The 17,441-nt window shown below is 38.8% G+C and overlaps 1 protein-coding gene and 1 pseudogene across 2 annotated transcripts in view; one reads left to right on the top strand and one right to left on the bottom strand.

The window, feature by feature from the left end:
- UMAD1 (UBAP1-MVB12-associated (UMA) domain containing 1) overlaps window positions 1–17,441 on the top strand; it is a 221,144-nt gene that overhangs the window by 64,142 nt on the left and 139,561 nt on the right. The gene's annotated exons all lie outside the window — the stretch shown is intronic.
- On the bottom strand, window positions 11,886–14,044 carry LOC121028692 (5-azacytidine-induced protein 2-like; annotated as a pseudogene).

The following is a 17,441-nucleotide window of genomic DNA, read 5'->3' as shown; positions in this document are numbered from 1 at the left end:
CCTTCCTTCCTTCCTTCCTTCCTTCCTTCCTTCCTTCCTTCCTTCCTCTTTCTCTCAGAAGCAGTACCCTCATAAACTTTATTTATAGGTTAATTTTAAAAGAAACCTCTAAATTATGACTCAGTAGGTCCTAGATAAAACTAGGGAAATCTGTGGGTCTTTTTAAAAGCCTCTGGGGTGATTTTGATCATCATTCAAATTTAGAAACCACTGACTAAGATTAATTTCCTTAGGATTTGCTAGTATGTTGAATTCCAAGCAGGGAAAAAATGGAAATTCTTGTAAATAAATATTAAAAAGTACCTTTGGAGCTGACAAAACTTTTATTTCAAAAGTGGTTTTTTTAAGAACAGCTTTTCCTGCCTTTTTTGTTAATGAGATTCCGTGATGGCTGAGGTAGGTAAAGACACCTTTGGGATGGATTCAGAAGACCCCAGTGATACAGTGATGAAATAGGATTAGCAGGCTGTCGGGGAGGGTCACGAGTGTGTGAGTTTGAAGCCTCTTCTGTTTGAAACCAATTTTCAGAGTCTTGCATTCGATCCAGTATATAGTACGCTACAAGTGGAAAGATTAAACTGGAGCAGTGTAATTAGGGTAAGCCACTGCATCTGCACTGGTATCGCAGCAACTGAATTTGAAACCAGCTGCAAACTGGTGACTAATCTCTCTGGCAAGCCCACATGAGAGCGTAGTACAATAAGGCAGCCTCAGCTTCATGAGCACATGTTTCTTCAACTTGCCTCTGAGCAGGTGATGGCGATGATGCAATCTGATTATACTTTTGAACGTATTCTAACCACAGTCAACAGTTGGGTCTCGCAAGGGATTTCACAAAAGACTTCAAACCAACTAAATAATTTTTCACATACTTTCAAGTATAGAACCCGTGGAAACCAATATATATATTTTTCGCCTTAGTGACAATAGTTCTTTGTGGTACTTGATAGCCTTAAATTTGAGAGGTTTTAATTAATTTTTACATGTGAAATGAAGATGAGAAAAATAGCATGGCAAGAAGAAAGTACTTGGCGCTCTTATGCCGAATTGTTCACGACTGCTTATACTGATCAATTAAGATAATTCCCCTGTTCAGACTGTGCAATTCTGTGCACGCAGGAGCTGGTGAATCAGGGGCCAGGGGAGTGTTTCAGTGCAACACTAACCTTTCCGTATTCAGAGAGTTACCTCCCTAGCAGTATAACCTCTCCTGATGAGGTGATATTTAACAGTGTCTTGAACATTAAAGGTGTTTAATAAATACTCAGTTTGAGTTGGGCTTGAACCTTTATTTTTCATCTTTGAAGAGAATAGTAGTTTCTTGCAGCGTACTCCTGAGTGGTGAGGATGAATAGAGCCATCTGTTTGAGAATGTATGTCATCTTTGGGAACAAAATGCATTAGGAGTTAAAATACAGTCACAGGTATTATTTCAAATGAGTATCTCAGAGGTAGAATGCTTAGAAACTGCCTATTAATGTTAAATTTAAATAGAAACATGTATAGCTTTCAATAAAGGACATGAACTCCATAAGACCATTGAAATATAACTTGCAAACTACACACCCCTGAGAATAAAGGGTTGGAAAGGGGGTGAAAAAATTGTCAAACCGTCACCTGGTAGTACTCACACTTTGTGTACATCAGAATCACTTTGGATGCTTGTCAGAAGTTCATATGCTGGGGCGCCTGGGTGGCTCAGTCAGTTAAGCGTCCAACTTTGGCTCAGGTCATGATCTCACGGTTCATGGGTTCAAGCCCTAAGTCAGGCTCTGTGCTGATAACCAGAGCCTGGAGCTTGCTTCAGATTCTGGGTCTCCCTCTCTCTGCCCCTTCCTTGCTTGCGCGCTCTCTCTCTCAAAAATATATATTAAAAAAAAAAAAAAAAGGAGTGCATATGTCTGGGCCTCATCCCCATTAATTCTGATTTTGTGGGTTAGGTGTGGGTCCTAGACACGCATTTTCATCATCTTCCTCCCTAACCTCCTACGCAGTGATTCTGATACAACCAAGACTACTATAGTATTATAGTATAGACGATTAAGTGTAAGTATACTACTATAGTGTAGACTACCAGGTGTAAGTATGCTACTATAGTATAAACTACCTAGCTTCCTAATTTGCAAAGAAAACTTTTCATTATCATCAGGACAGGTAAACTTTTCTCATGGTAATTATAAAAAGGCCTTTTGAAAAGACATAATGATTATTGTATTCAATTGTGCCTTTGTAGAAGAAACCAGCATATTTTTTCATATGTTTTTATTTAAACTTTTTTAAAAAGGGCATTTTACTGAAGAACTCACTCATGAAGTGAATTGAATGCAGGTGTGCCATGTTCTGGTAATCTGAATTTGTAGAAAGGTAGCATTTGGACTACCTGGAGGAATGAGGGGTTAGCGTGTGTTGCAGTTTGACTTGAGTCTCCTGTGATGGTAACTGAACTTATTGTGGTAATCCTTTTGTGATACAGACATGTATCAAATCACTATGTTGTGTACCTTAAACTAATACAATTTTGTTGGTCGATTATATCTCAGTAAAACTGGGGAGTAGAGCAGGGAACAAAAAGGCTTGCAGGAGTTAAGCAGAAGGTGTGGAGGTAGAGATTTTTATATGCCTTAATTGTTAAGGATTTTTTCCCCCTTATATCCTAGTAGCTGGCTAAATTTCCAATTGATTATAGTGATTTTCCTCAGAGATACAAGTGTTTATTTTTATTTTTTATTTCTTATTTTATTCTAGAATAGTTAACATGTTTATTTTTTTAATTATTATTATTTTTTAAGTTTATTTGTGCGTGAGAGAGAGACTGCTCAAGCGAGGGAGGGGCAGAGAGAGAGGAAGACACAAAATCCAAAGAGAGAACAGGGGAGCGGCAGAGAAAGGGAGAGAGGGAATCCCAAGCAGGCTCCATGCTGTCAGTGTAGAGCACGATGCAGGGCTCGATCTCACAGCCCTGAGATCATGACCTGAGCCAAAATCAAGAGTAGACACTTAACTGACTGAGCCACTGATGGGTCCCCATGTTTATTTTTAATATATAAATTAATAAATTCTTAATAATAGTCTCATATTAGGATACTTTTTTTAGATCTTCCTGTGCTACTTAGGATTTTGTGCTTCTAAGCAAAAAAACTGAATATTAACTAATGTAAAAAACAAATAAATGAAGGTATTCATTTACTCAAAAAAAAAAAAAAGACCCACTAACCTCTAGTACCTATGAATGTAACCTTATCTGGAAATAAAGTCTTTGCAGTTGTAATCAGATTCAGATGAGGTCATATTCATTAGAGTGAATGTTTAATGACTGGTGTCTTTATAAGAAGAGTGACATTTGGACCCAGAGATACACACACGCACACACACACACAAGGCTGTGTAGTGATGGAGGCAGAGACTGGAGTGAGGAAGCTACAAACCAAAGAACACCAAGGATTGCCAGCAACCTAGGCAATTCTTGGAAGAAGCAAGGAAGCGTCCTCCCCTAGAGACTTCAGAGAGAACATGGCCCTGCTGACCCCTGCTTTCAGACTTCTAGGCTCCAGAATTGTGAGAGAATAAATTTCTATCATTTTAATCCACCAAGTTTGTGGTACTTAATATGGCAGCCCTAGGAAACTAATACAGCATGTGAATGTCTCTTATTTGGATTTTGACCAAAACTAGATTAAAAGAAAAACCGTGAAATTTTTTTCCTCACGTACTCTATTTGTGTCTAAAGGTTCATGTGCTTTGGACCTGGCACCGTGGGCAAGTTGGAATTGTGTTTGCAATGTCAAGGAGCCAGTTTAGTACTGTTCCCAACCGAAAACCACTCTACTTCTGCGTGAGCACAAGCCGTTGGGGTTCCTGCCATTAGAACCCGGTTTTGCTTTAAAAGAAGCTCAGGTATTTGAGTTAGTACTAAATGGGGATTTCAGAGTTTTGCCCCATAAAATATGGAAGAGCTTCCATATGAGCAGGAACTGGTTACCCTTCCTGATGCTTCACTTGAATGAAAACTCCCTTCCATCTCAGGGAAGATCTCTGTGAGTCAGTGAGTCAACTTCTTATTCTGCCTCCTCCTCCTCTCTCTCATCGTTTGTGACTGCCCATGAGGATTTGGCTAGCCGTCCTCTCAGTGATTTTTTTTGAGCTCCCCACCCAATTGTATTCTCCACTGACCCAGTTTGCACCCTTGGGACCTCCATTCTATTGTAAAATATCATGGTGAAGAGTACCAGCTTGAAGCCAGGCACACTGATCCAAGTCCAGATATGTGTAAACATCTAGAGTTGCTGTTTTGCGCAATAATTTGGCTTTCACTGTAGGTACCCCTGTTGCCAGCTGTATATAGAGATAGAGTACCTCTACCTGGGAGAATCCTGGCTCGGGGGTGGGGGGCGGGCGGTGACAGGCAAGTCATTTCATCTGAGCACCAATTTCCTCATTTATAAAATTGGGATGGTAAAACCTATTATAGAGGTTGATGTGTCGATTCAGTGAGTAGCCATATCTCACATATAGGAAGAAGTACTCGAGGAATGTTATCTCTTGCTGCTATGAGAATAGTATCAAGAATCCATCTAGTGCCTTTTCACTGTTCATTTGCATACCCATTCATGTATTCATTCAATAGCATTTGTGGTGGGTCTACCATATGCCATTCTACAGTCTGTGCCCTCCTGGAACTGACAGTCCAGTTGGAGAGACAGACTTTAATTATATGATCACCTAAACAAGTGTAAAACTACAGCATTGATAAGTGCTGTGAGAGCAGATGACCATGTGTGGAAGTTTGAGGAAGTCTTCCCTAAGTAAAATTTGAGCTGAGAGCGGAAGCATGTATAAGTTAACTGAATGGAGAGAGGAAGGAAGGGAGAGGGTTCCGGACTGAGGCAACAAGAAATCATAATGGCTTTTTGGTGGTCGGGCAAATGGCACTTTTGGTGAATCGGAATAAAGGCCTATAGGCTGATGTGCAGAGAGCCAGGAGGGAGTCAGGCAGACCTTCACACTAGACCTCATGGGCTCTGCTAATATGTTTATCTTATTTTTTTTTTAATTTTTTTTTTTAACGTTTATTTATTTTGGAGACAGAGAGAGACAGAGCATGAACAGGGGAGTGTCAGAGAGAGGGGGAGACACAGAATCCGAAAGAGGCTCCAGGCTCTGAGCTAGTCAGCACAGAGCCCGACGCGGGGCTCGAACTCACAGACCACGAGTTCATGACCTGAGCCGAAGTCAGCCGCTTAACCGACTGAGCCACCCAGGCGCCCCAATATGTTTATCTTTAAGTGGAAACTGCTGATGAACATGAAGCTGTGAGTGAGGGTGACATGAACAAATATGGTTTGAAAAGATGCTCCTCCATGGTCTTCCTTTAGTTGAGAGGATTCAGCCCTTTCAGATGGATGCTGCTTGTTCTCACACACTTAGGACTTGGCTTCTGAGATCAGTTGTCGTTCTGCTTCCACCCTGCCACCTCAGTCCATTTCTCTTCTACATCATTCATAAGGACACCATCTTCTCGCTCTAGGTTATGCTCCAGACTTCCCAGGCCCTTGGATTTGGCTGTCTCCCTTTCCCAGGTCCTGTAATCAGCCTGGATATCTCTAACATCCATGATGGTGCCCCAGCTAACACCGTAACCTCAATCCTTTGTTCTCCAAAGACTTTCCCAGCCAATGATTTTACCTTTTCTACTCTACCAGTTCTCTGCTGTGGCCTTGCTTTACATTATCTAATCACTTAGATTGGGGCCTCACCTGAAATCTTAAATCTTAAACCTTAAACCCAGAAATCCTCTTGTCTGAAGTCAAGATGTCCCTCTTGCATGCCACCGTTGGCTTATCTAATTGATAGTTGTCATTTGCTCAATCTCTCACCGCTTCCTGACTCCTTATCCAGTCTGGAGCCTGTGGTCAGTCACTGCAGTGCTGTGAGATGGGACCCCTCAGTTATTTTGATCCCTTTGGATCCATTTTGGATCCCCTTTGGATCAACCCAGCCTTTCCTTTTATCTGCCTCTGTTCTCAGGCTACTAAACATTCCCAGAGAAAATCATAACTGTGCTTGTGGACACTAGAATATATGGTTGCTTTCTAGTTATCTGCACCATCAGCACTCTTCTTTGGTCCTTGTTCATCAGCTGTGTCTTTGAACAGAGTGAATGTCAGCCTTGACTGCATATTAGAATCACCTGAGTGTGCTTGATTCCACCCCTGGAGACTTGATTCCACCCCTGGAGGTTCTGATGTAATAGGCCTGGAGCATATTCGAGGGTTCCACATCCCCAGATGATTCTAATGTGCAGCCAAGTTGAGAACCACTGTGCTAACCTGCCCACAAAGGTTGATGACGTGTTCACTTGAGCTTTCTGCTAGCCCTCACTTTAAGCAGATGATGGTGTCTCATCCAATGTCGCTTCCTTTTTCTAGTGTTAGACCTCCCTACTTTTAATTGCATCCATAGTTGCCTAGTTCATTCTTTTTTTAGAGGAAAAAAAAAAATATGCCCACATCCTCATGTTTAACTCCTTCAGAGGTGTACTGGGTATCACTTTCTCCTCCACTCCTGATTGAGCCAGATGATCTGAATGGTTAGGCTTAAGAAGTGGGTATATGATGATAAGAATGCATTTTCCATAAAAACAAAACTTGGGAGAACTCAAACTTGAGTTTATAAAATCATAAGCAGGATATTGAAAAATGATGATTTTCAAAGTAAATAATATCTGATGAAATACAATGAGAAGTGATACCTGAAAGATGGCTGGGACTGGAGAGGGCAGCAGTGGGAGTGGGGGCTTTGCATTTCAAACTGGTGAACTTTGATTTTCAAATCAAACTTTGAAAGTTTTTTTTCTTCTGAATGGAAGGAATAAAATAATCAAATATTTGTTTAAAAAACAGAACTATGGTAGCCGCATGGGCCATGGTCTGTAGAGGAAACAGGTTTGAGGCACAGAAGACCTTTGGGAGCCATTTGTAATGTCTAGGCAAGAAATGATGAAGCCCTGAACTAGTAGGGAAGTTCAATAAAGGGGAAAAATACCCTCCAGAGAGATTTTTAGAGGTAAAGATCAAGAGGATTGGGTCACTTTCATTTTAGAGTATAATGTTCAAGATTCCCAGGTATTTGATTTGCTCATAGTAATTAAATAACCCAAAAGACTTTTTGCTAAATTGTCTATTTATAAGCTACCTGTCTTACTCTCCTTGGGTGCTGTAAGAAAATTTCCATTGGGGCGCCTGGGTGGCGCAGTCGGTTAAGCGTCCGACTTCAGCCAGGTCACGATCTCGCGGTCCATGAGTTCGAGCCTGACGCGGGGCTCTGGGCTGATGGCTCGGAGCCTGGAGCCTGTTTCCGATTCTGTGTCTCCCTCTCTCTCTGCCCCTCCCCCGTTCATGCTCTGTCTCTCTCTGTCCCAAAAATAAATAAAAAACGTTGAAAAAAAATTAAAAAAAAAAAAATTTCCATCAACTAGGTGGCTTATAAACAACACAAATTTATTTCTTACAGTTTTGGAGACAAGGAAGTCCATGATCAAGGCACTGGTAGATTTGGTGTCTGGTGATGGACCACTTACTGGTTCAAAGATGGCTGACTTTTAGCCATGTCCTCACATGGTGGAAGGGGTAAGGGATCTGTCTGGGGTCGCTTTCATAAAGGCACTAAACCCATTCAATGAAGCTCCGCTGTCATGACCCAATCACCCCACCTCCCAAAGGTGGGACCCAAAAGCCCCACCTCCAAAACCATCCCCTTGGGGGTTAGGATTTTAACATATGAATTTGATGGGGTTTGGGGGCAGGGCACAAACATTTTTTTCTATTGCACTGGCCCAGTAAAAAAAGATATTTTAGAAAAAAAATTTTGAAATAATTTAAGTCTCTTTTTTGGAAAGTAATTTTAGACCAAGTTTGAAATAAGCTATTTGATTAGTTGTTTGGAATGATTTTTTTAATGGTCTATTAAAATGGATAAAAGATGCCTTAGGTATAAAAATATAACCTGAAATGTAGTGAAAGGGCTCACACGGTGGACGAAAATTGGATTTGAAGCTTAGCTCCTTCCTACCCTAACTGACCTGGTGACCTTGGCAAGTTGCTTAACATTGCTAAGCTTCATTTTCCTGATCTATAAATGGAGAAAGTAAGAGGATCCACCTCATGGGACTGTGAGGGATATCTGATATAAATGTTAGCTATTATTCTTTGGGTTATATATATATTAACTTATATATAATTATATATCTATATCCAGAGATATATATAGATTTTTTTTTTAGGTAAACATTCTTATAGCTTCTGCTTGGAATTCTTGCTCCAGCCATTGAGATTCATGACAGCATTCTTGTTATTTAGTAAGCAAATGCAGTGAGTATTTCTTGTCCCTTTTAAGAAAATATTCATTGACATTAGTGAACTGATAAGTTTTACTTTTGGTAAATATAAAAAGTTGATTCTCCTGTGAAGTTCCAGTTGAGTGTTTTTTTTTTTTTTTTTTTTCTGAAATTTGCTTATCATCCTCAACTGCTATAATCAATAAATTCTGTGAGGAGAAATAAGTAGGCAGAAAAGAGAAAAGAGAAACAAATTTTTTTTTTCAGATCTTCTGTGTCAGACCTCCTGTTTCTGACACCTCCATGAATACATCTGGGCATAAACTTCCTTTTTGTTAATTGCCAGTGTCCCAGTTATCTTTTGCTGTTTAACAAGCTACCAAGACTTAGTGGCACAAAAATGACAATTTGTTATTATCATAGTTCTGTGGGTTGACTGAATGTAGCTGGGCTGCTCTTAGTTGAGCTCTTTCATGTGGTTGTAATCAGGTGTTGGCTGGGGTTGCCATCATTAGAAAGCTGGACTGGGCTTGATATCCAGAGTGTCTTACTCATATGACTATCGGTAGATGCTAGGTCAAGCTAAGGCTGAGAAAAAGATTACCTGTACATAGCTTCTCTATATCACTTGGGTTTCTCATAAAATGGTGGCTGGTTCTAAGAATCATTAATCCAGACACACAGTAAGTAGAAGCTAGCAGGCCGGCTAAGAGCTACCCCCAGAACTGATACAGCATCATTTCCACCATGTTGTTTTGGTCAAAGAGCCTCAGGGTGTTCCCAGATTCAAGGCATAAAGAAATAAATACCATCTCTTGATGGGAAAATCTTGCTAAGGAACACATGTGATGGGAGATGTTTTGGCCGACTTTGGAAAATAAAATTTGTCCCAGTCAGTGATTATAGGTAAGGTAGAGAAAAAAGTAATTATGGAAGGTACCAATATTCTCATCACATTTAAAAAAATAATAAAATTTGGGGGTACCTGGGTGGCTCAGTCAGTTAAGCCTGTGACTCTTGATCTTGGCTCAGGTCATGATCTCATGGTTCATGCAATTGAGCCCTGCATCTGGCTCTATGCTCACAGCTCAGAGCCTGCTTGGGATTCTCTCTCTCTGCCCCTCCCCTACTCATGTGCATGTGCTCACTCTCTTGCTCTCTCTCTCTCTCTTTCTCAAAATAAATAAACTTTAAGAAAAAAAGCTAAAATTTATTTTGGAATAATTTTAGGTTTGTAGAAAAGTTGCCAAGATACTATAGAGCATTTTGGAAATACATTTTTCATCCACATCTTACACAGCCAAAGTAGATTTGTTAGAACAAAGAAATAAACATTAGTACAATAGTATTAACTAAACCACAGAGTTTGTCTGGATTTTACCAGTTTCTCCATATATGTTTTGTTGTTGTTGTTGTTCTGGGATTAAATCCAGGGTACTACATCGCATTTAGCCATGTTCTCTTTTTACATGTGAATGAAACTCTCTCCTACTGATTTTTCTCTTTTAACAACCCATTAGGAGATGGTTTACTTACAAATATGCATCTTTATAAATAGTAGAATTTTTTTAATGTGGTTTAAGTCAATTGGAGAATCAGTGATCTATAAAATATATGTTAGCCTTTTTAGGATACTGTAAAACATTTTCTAATGGGTTGCTATTAGTCTTCTAACATGGGAAAAATAATAAAATTTCTAACAGAAATATATAACATCATGGCCATTTTGGGTGTTCTAAAAATTTCCATGTTAACTTTAAACCTTAATCTTTGTTGTATTTGTGACAGAAAAAAATTAAAAATGACTTAAATCAGTGTGAGTAAGACTTTAACATTGCAGTTTAAATTTATAGACTTCAACATAACCACCATTTTTTGGTGATCCAACATTCAGTCTGATTTTCCACCTCATTGAAAACATTCTCCAGCTGCTGCCGAGTGATTTCATAAATTGCATTCATGATCCTGGCTTGAAGTTCCTTTAAAGAATGTGGTCTGGATGAATACACAGCAGTTTTAACAGAGTCCCATAAAATATAGTTCAGTGGGATAGGTCAAGTTTAAAGTTGCACAAGGATTTCATAAACACCCTGAGTAGATGTGCACTAAAACTTCGAATGTGTTATATGGAAAAACCTTATAAAGGATGGCAGTGTTCCAAACGTAGATTGAGTTGGTCATCTATGAAACAATTCCTACTACTGATGGCTCTTAATAGTACCACCTGCTAGTTCTTTCATAGTAAATTGTGTGAAATAACACATTCTGTAAACTGATGAACTACTTATTTATTTAATAAATCCATCAATGAAAGAAACCTCTGTCATAAGAAATGGAGCTATTTATTAGACTCAAAAGGTCTTAAGCCAGAAATGTCAGACATTTTTGTCGACAAAGAGTGTTGCAATCTGGCATTGTTTTTTTAAAACAGCAGCAAGTAACGCACCAGACCCAGTTGGTATATTTGTCCTCTATCTGGCAGGAAACTCCAGAATCTCTGGGTCGTCGGATGGATGCCAAGTTAAACCTCAGAAAGACATCAGTGGTCTTGGCATATAGTTCTGAAGATATTACTAGGCTATAAGTGTGCACTGAAGGCTGACATTTTTGGGTCCTTCACTGATGTGTTTCCTTTGTTGATTATATTTATTGGTTTAGTGGGAATATCTTTTCCCCAGCCATATGATTGTTATCCGAGAGAACAAAGCAAACCAGTATAAATTTCATATTCCTAAATTAGAATTGTGGTCCTCTTGTTAGAATAGACATTGCTCATGTTTTGAAATTAATATGATTACCTGAGATGGATGGTACACAGAAAACATAGCAATTTGTGGTAATTATGTCTACACAGGCTAGTATGTTGGCCAGACACCGTGTAGAATTAATCCCAGGGCAGTGTTTCCTACTAGCCAGTCCCATGTCAATTGAAGTTAGGAATTTCAATATTCCTGTAAAAATATCTTATTAATTTTCAACTTGTCACTGAACCTTTCTTTAAATGTTTATGAAAACATATGGGTTATTTATACTTACCTATTTTATGTGCTTAACCTACTCTATTTGTATTAGTAACATGGAACTATCTTGAATCCAGCTACCACACACCAAGACAAATTTCCCCCTTGCTGATAAAATTTTTGATTTCTATAATACATAGTACAAGTATCTCTCTTTAGAGAAGAAAATATGAGTGCAATTTCTGGCTCTTTTAGATAATTCTGAATTTGTAATTTTCTTGTATCTTCAAATGATTGTGATCAACATTTTCTTTCTTTTTTTGTGGTTATTGTTAAGAATTAGCAGTGTATGCCTTAGTTGCATAGTTTTATCCTTCCCCACCTTATAAAAAAAGAACCTTTTGATCCACATTATTATGATCAAAGTTATTATGAAGTTAGGGGCACCTGGGTGGCTCAGTCGGTTAAGTGTCCAACTTCCGCTCAGGTCAAGATCTCACGGTTCATAAGTTTGAGCCCCACGTTGGGCTCCATGCTGTCAGTGCAGAGCGTGCTTGGGATTCCTGCCCTCTCCTCACTCTCTGCCCCTCCTCAGCTTGCGATTTCTCTCTCTCAGAATAGATAAACTTAAAAATAAAGTTATTATAAAGTTAGTGTAGAACTATAAGCTTAGTCAAAGCATTCCTTTTCAGATATTGTACCCAGTTCTGTAATCCTGGAGAGACTGCTGTTTGCCCATGGAGTCTCAGAGGTGACTCTACTGTAGAAAGCTAGGTGAAATTAAACCATTAGATTTACCCTGGTGTAGATGTGAATCCCATCAGTTCCCAGAAATTCTCTGGGTTTTGTACTTCGGTGTGGTAGCTAACTTTTACTTATTAAGACTTTTCATTTTAACTAAGGCTTTTAGATTTGAACCCTTAAGTTCATGAATGTAGGAAGCTTATGCTTTTGAAATTATCTGATCTATTTAATTTAGCTATATTTTGGTGCTTTTACTTTTCAGAGTTAAATCTCTCTTCTTATTTTGGCTTTCACCGAAGTTAAATAAAAGATTCATTATTCTCTATTTTATGGAAAAGTATGAAGAAACCATTACTATTTTCATCATAAATACTTAAGATCTTGAGGAACATGGTTAAAAGGAAGCCATATACCACACCATAGTCAAAGTAAATGCCTAGCCTTCGAGAGGCTTTTGTGATCTTTGATTTTCCATTCATCCCCTTAAAATGAAATAGTTACCTATAATTTCCATTAATTTTCATTATCACCTTATATCTTTTTGTTTCTGAAGTGAAATGGTATGCCAGCTAATTTTATTTTTCATTAAAAAAAACAATGTTTTTAATCCCAAATGCATTAATTAAAAATGCTTTGCAATCTCCCACAATACTCACAAAATATCTAAGACCTAAAACTCTGATACTAAAAAAACGTTTTCATTCAATTTGAATTGTATTATATAATAAATATAAGATTAGAAAGTGTTTTATTTATACTCCTTACAGTATACTTAATGATCTATTGTGAACAGGGTGGTGTTATTTTAGTGGTTTCAACCATGGAACACTTGGGTTTCATAAAACCAATGGTGTAAAAAAATGTTCAGGAACACATCATATAAATTACTGTTTAATAGACAATGATTTGTCCGCGAAGAGTGATTATGCCTTAAATGAATATTGTTGCAAGGTCAGTCAAAGAGAAAAGTTGACGTTGGCTGATTGATAGCATAGCACTCTGGAGGGCACAGATATTATAGCTAGAAATAACCCATAATGGTATCAGATTTGAAGGAAAAATAGTATAATTTAAAGGTAATTTTTAAGGTACAAGAATGTGGACTTTCCAAGTCCACTTTTAGTTTGTTACACACATTTCTTGGAGAAACACTGGGAAAGATCTCATGTCTTCATCTTCAGAATTAATGTCTATAAAGTCAGTTTTGATTATGCGGATCCTAAAGTTTTAGCTTCCCCAAAGGCCACCTTACTCAGTTTTGGAGGACCTGGGAACACCCACGAGTTCCCTCCCATACAATTTTTGCAGTAGTAGTTGTGTTCCTGAAATCTTGTGCCACCATTAGGAATGGATCTTTCATTGTGTGCCCATGACTGGAGAATTGCTTTTTCGGATAAAATGTTTGTATCTCCTGATAAAGGAGAAGTGGTGATATTTATTACAAAGAGCTTTGCCATTTGGTATTGTCTTTTGAGAGATAGTATTGTCTTTTGAATATTCTGGTAAAATACATCAAATGGATTTCTGTGTTATCCTTCCCGATGACTTCAGTGCATTCTTTTGGGCTTTCCAGATTGCAGTTGGGGTTTTCAGTGTTATTAGTTCAGGCTGCACTTAAGTCACTGATATAAATTAGTCATTTCTCTCCTTGGTTCCCAGTACGAATGTTGCATAGTATGACTTGAGAAGCATAGTCTTTGGAGATGCCTGCTAGTCAGACCGTCTTCCTGAGAATGATCCCTTTTTTTAGTGTTTTAGATTTTTGTAGTTCAATTTTGAGATCACTGCATTTCTTCCTCCTGAGTCCCAGCACTTGTGCTCAACCATTGGTCTTCAGGTACAGCTCCATTTTTCCACTCTCCAGTTTGATGAAGGTAGATGTATGTGCCTCTTTGCCTGTGAGTTTCTACTTCTGTCTTTATCTGGAAGAGTTCTGTTTATTTAGATTGTATCTGTTCACTCAATACTTTCAGGTTTAGTTGTCTTTATTCATTTTATTCTAATGTGTTCTTCAAATGATCTTATCCATGCAGGCCTTCTGATGTGCACAGAACCCTTATTTATTTGTTTTTTTTTTTTCACAGAACATATTTTTCTTCATCTAATCGAGTTCCTATAAATGTTTCTTCCAGACGTCTTATTCTTTAAGAATCAGTTCTGTCTCTTTGAATCCTAAAGTTATTTCTTAATGTCTTCATATTAAATGACAGGGCAAAATAAGTGACAGACTTGTTCCTCAGTGGGTTGAGATGAGAGTCACTGTGTCACTCAGAGCTTTTCCACAATTTGGAGGGCAGGTGTCATCCCCTAACAAGTAATCCAGCATGGCTGGAGCCTGGCTTCCAATGGCTGCCTAAAGAGATGGTCACTTCTCCTCCCCTTGTGTTAGAAAACAAACTGAAAACAACTGGGGTGGCCAGAGGTCACTGGGCCTCTGGTTTCCCCAAAGACCCCTCTGCTTCTCCTGAAGTGATGGCTGCCTTGCTCCGTGAGGGTGTGCCTTGTCTTGGCTTGGTCTGCACCCCTGCCCCACAGGTTCTGGAAACCTACATTTTGAGAGTCCTGGTGTCTTCTGGAGAAAAAGGAGTTAAGCTCACAAAAATGTATAATTTTTACATATTAATTTAGGAGAAACTCATTGTCTACTGAATCAGACATCTGGGTCTGAATCTCTGCTCTGCTGCTTGCCGGCTGGGACTTTGGTGAGTTAATTAACCTCTCTGGGCTTCAGTTTCCTCAGTTTTGAAAGGAGGATGATGACATGGTCTCAGTAGGGCTGCCGTGATGTTTATATCTGATAATTGATGTGAACTGTGCAGCCCACCGCAGGGCACAGAATGGGTGCTCACTCAACAGCAGTTTCTCCTCTGACCAGCAGAAAGCCGAGGTTTCTGCCTAAGCCTGTCTCCAGTTCTTAAGTTTGGGTTTTGTATGGTCCATTATTTAATCTCCGGAGCAGATCATCTAGGTCATGTTGGAGGATCAAAAGCCTGAAGAAAGACTACCGCCACAGTAGAAGTAAAAAACAAAATTAGTAGGAAACACTCAGTATTATTTGATTTATTTAACCTATGACAGTTTTATTCGTTTTGATGACACATCAATGGTTGTACCATTATTTTGATGTATATACTGAGATTTACAGTTTTAGTGACCCTTACACTTTCATCTAACAGAAAATGATTGTTTTTGCTTTGTTTATCTGCACGTTTTTGCCAAATTGGTCTCCTTGAAGCTTGGCATATTATCTTTTTATGTGTAGTAATATAAGAAAGAGTGTCAAATGTGGGAAGGTTGCATAATTTTATAGTAGCCAGGTTTTATGATAAAATGTAGAAGCACCATAATATAAAGTTGGTGTATTCATTTCTTTTGAACTAATCCTGAGTATTTTCTTTTTTCTTGAAGTGTGTTTCTTTCTTTGCCTCTCCTCTCTTTTGCATGTTCTCAATAAGCGTCTATAGATTTGACTTACAGAACTCATCCTGAGATTTAATTTAGGTTTTCCTTACTGAGTGGTCCTTCATCATTGGTAGGAAGCTAGCCTGAGTAATTCTCATGGCTTATTGGACCATATCATTTCCTGCATGTTATCTGTATTGAATTACAGTAGGAGATCCCAATGAGAGACCGTCTACCCTACTGTCCGGGGGCTTGGCTTCTGAAGCTCATTAGACCAGAGTTCAAATCTGGTATATTTAACATTAATTAGCTATTGGTCTTTGGGCAGGACACTTACTATCTTTTTGCCTCAGTTTCCCCATGTTTAAAATGGAATAATAATGCCTAATTTATCAGATTGTTATAAAGATTAAATGAGGGGCACCTGGATGGCTCAGTCAGTTGAGCGTCTGACTTTGGCTCAGGGCATGATCGTGCAGTCTGAGTTCGAGCCCCGTGTCAGGCTCTGTGCTGACAGCTCAGAGCCTGGAGCCTGTTTCAGATTCTGTGTCTACCTCTCTCTCTGCCCCTCCCCCACTCATGCCCTGTCTCTCTCTCTCTCTGTCAAAAATAAATAAACATTAAAAAAAAATTTAGGGGCGCCTGGGTGGCGCAGTCGGTTAAGCGTCCGACTTCAGCCAGGTCACGATCTCGCGGTCCGTGAGTTCGAGCCCCGCATCAGGCTCAGAGCCTGGAGCCTGTTTCTGATTCTGTGTCTCCCTCTCTCTCTGCCCCTCCCCCGTTCATGCTCTGTCTCTCTCTGTCCCAAAAATAAACGTTGAAAAAAAAATTTTTTTTAAAAATTAGTTTAAAAAAAAAAGATTAAATGAGATGATGTATACCAAAGGCTTAGCCCAGCATGTGTATACACTAAGTCCAAAGTAAACATTAGCCATTATTATGTAATGGAAGATACAGTGTTATTAAAACGTTGTGTTACTAATCACCTTAAACCAAGCAACAACATAATCCAATTTTTCACGTTATCAATTGAAAACATGGATTCTAAAATCCAAACTAATAGAAAGCCAAACTAATAGAAAAATGTCATTTTGATATGTATAGGATTATAATTATTTTGAATTGATAAAAGTGTCTACAGAATATTAAACAGTAGTTAGCTATTAAAAGAATTAGTGCACTTTCTTAAAGATGTTCAGCATATAACCAAGACATAGAGTAGGCATTGGAAGGATTTACTATACTTTATGAAATTTTTCCAGTATGAGATCTGACTCGCTGAACTTGAAAATGAAACAAACAAAACAGAAGCTTGTTCTCCCTGTGCCCATGGTGCCAGAAAATAAATCACTGCTGTATTCGTCAAGTCATAAAATTTAAATCATCTCTATGTGAGTTGGATACCTTGGGGTAGTATTTGATGCTAACCACTGGTTCAGGCAGGATCTGGTGACATTTAATGGACTATTGTTCAAGGTCAGTTGACACTAGGTCGTTGCCTCAATATTAAAGCATTACGAAATAATATGAATGTAAAAAAAAAACCTTCCATTAAAGCACTGGATATAAATGAACTTTATATGTCCTTCTAACCAAATATACTATGGTTTATGGTTATGTGACAAATGCTATGCATTAAGAACATTTTCTTGCTTTAGCTTTACCAATAATTTGCTCCTTTCTTGAGCTCTCAGGGCTGTGGCTACTTAACAACAACACATGTAGGCATTTCTTTATGTGCTTCCCCTGCTTTTGTGTTTTTATAGGCCAGAAGCCCCAGCCTTCCTCCTCTGTGGAATGCTGCCGATTCTCGAAAGTGGTACTGTCTTTGCCCTGGACAGTACAGTGCCAGTGTTTCAGTTTGTTTTTTGTTCTTTGTTTTTTTTTTTTTACACCTGCCATGTTCAGTTGCCTTGACACAGCTGCATTTAGAATTAGCTGGTAGCCTGAGTTTCAAGGTCAATGTTCACAGGTGAGATAGAGTTCCCAGGTGAGACAGAGAA

Source organism: Herpailurus yagouaroundi, unplaced genomic scaffold, assembly GCF_014898765.1.
Source record: "Herpailurus yagouaroundi ecotype Mexico unplaced genomic scaffold, PumYag 100, whole genome shotgun sequence".
Taxonomy (NCBI): domain Eukaryota; kingdom Metazoa; phylum Chordata; class Mammalia; order Carnivora; family Felidae; genus Herpailurus; species Herpailurus yagouaroundi.
The sequence above is the reverse complement of the archived record's forward strand: the minus strand, read 5'-3'. Positions and strand labels throughout refer to the sequence as shown.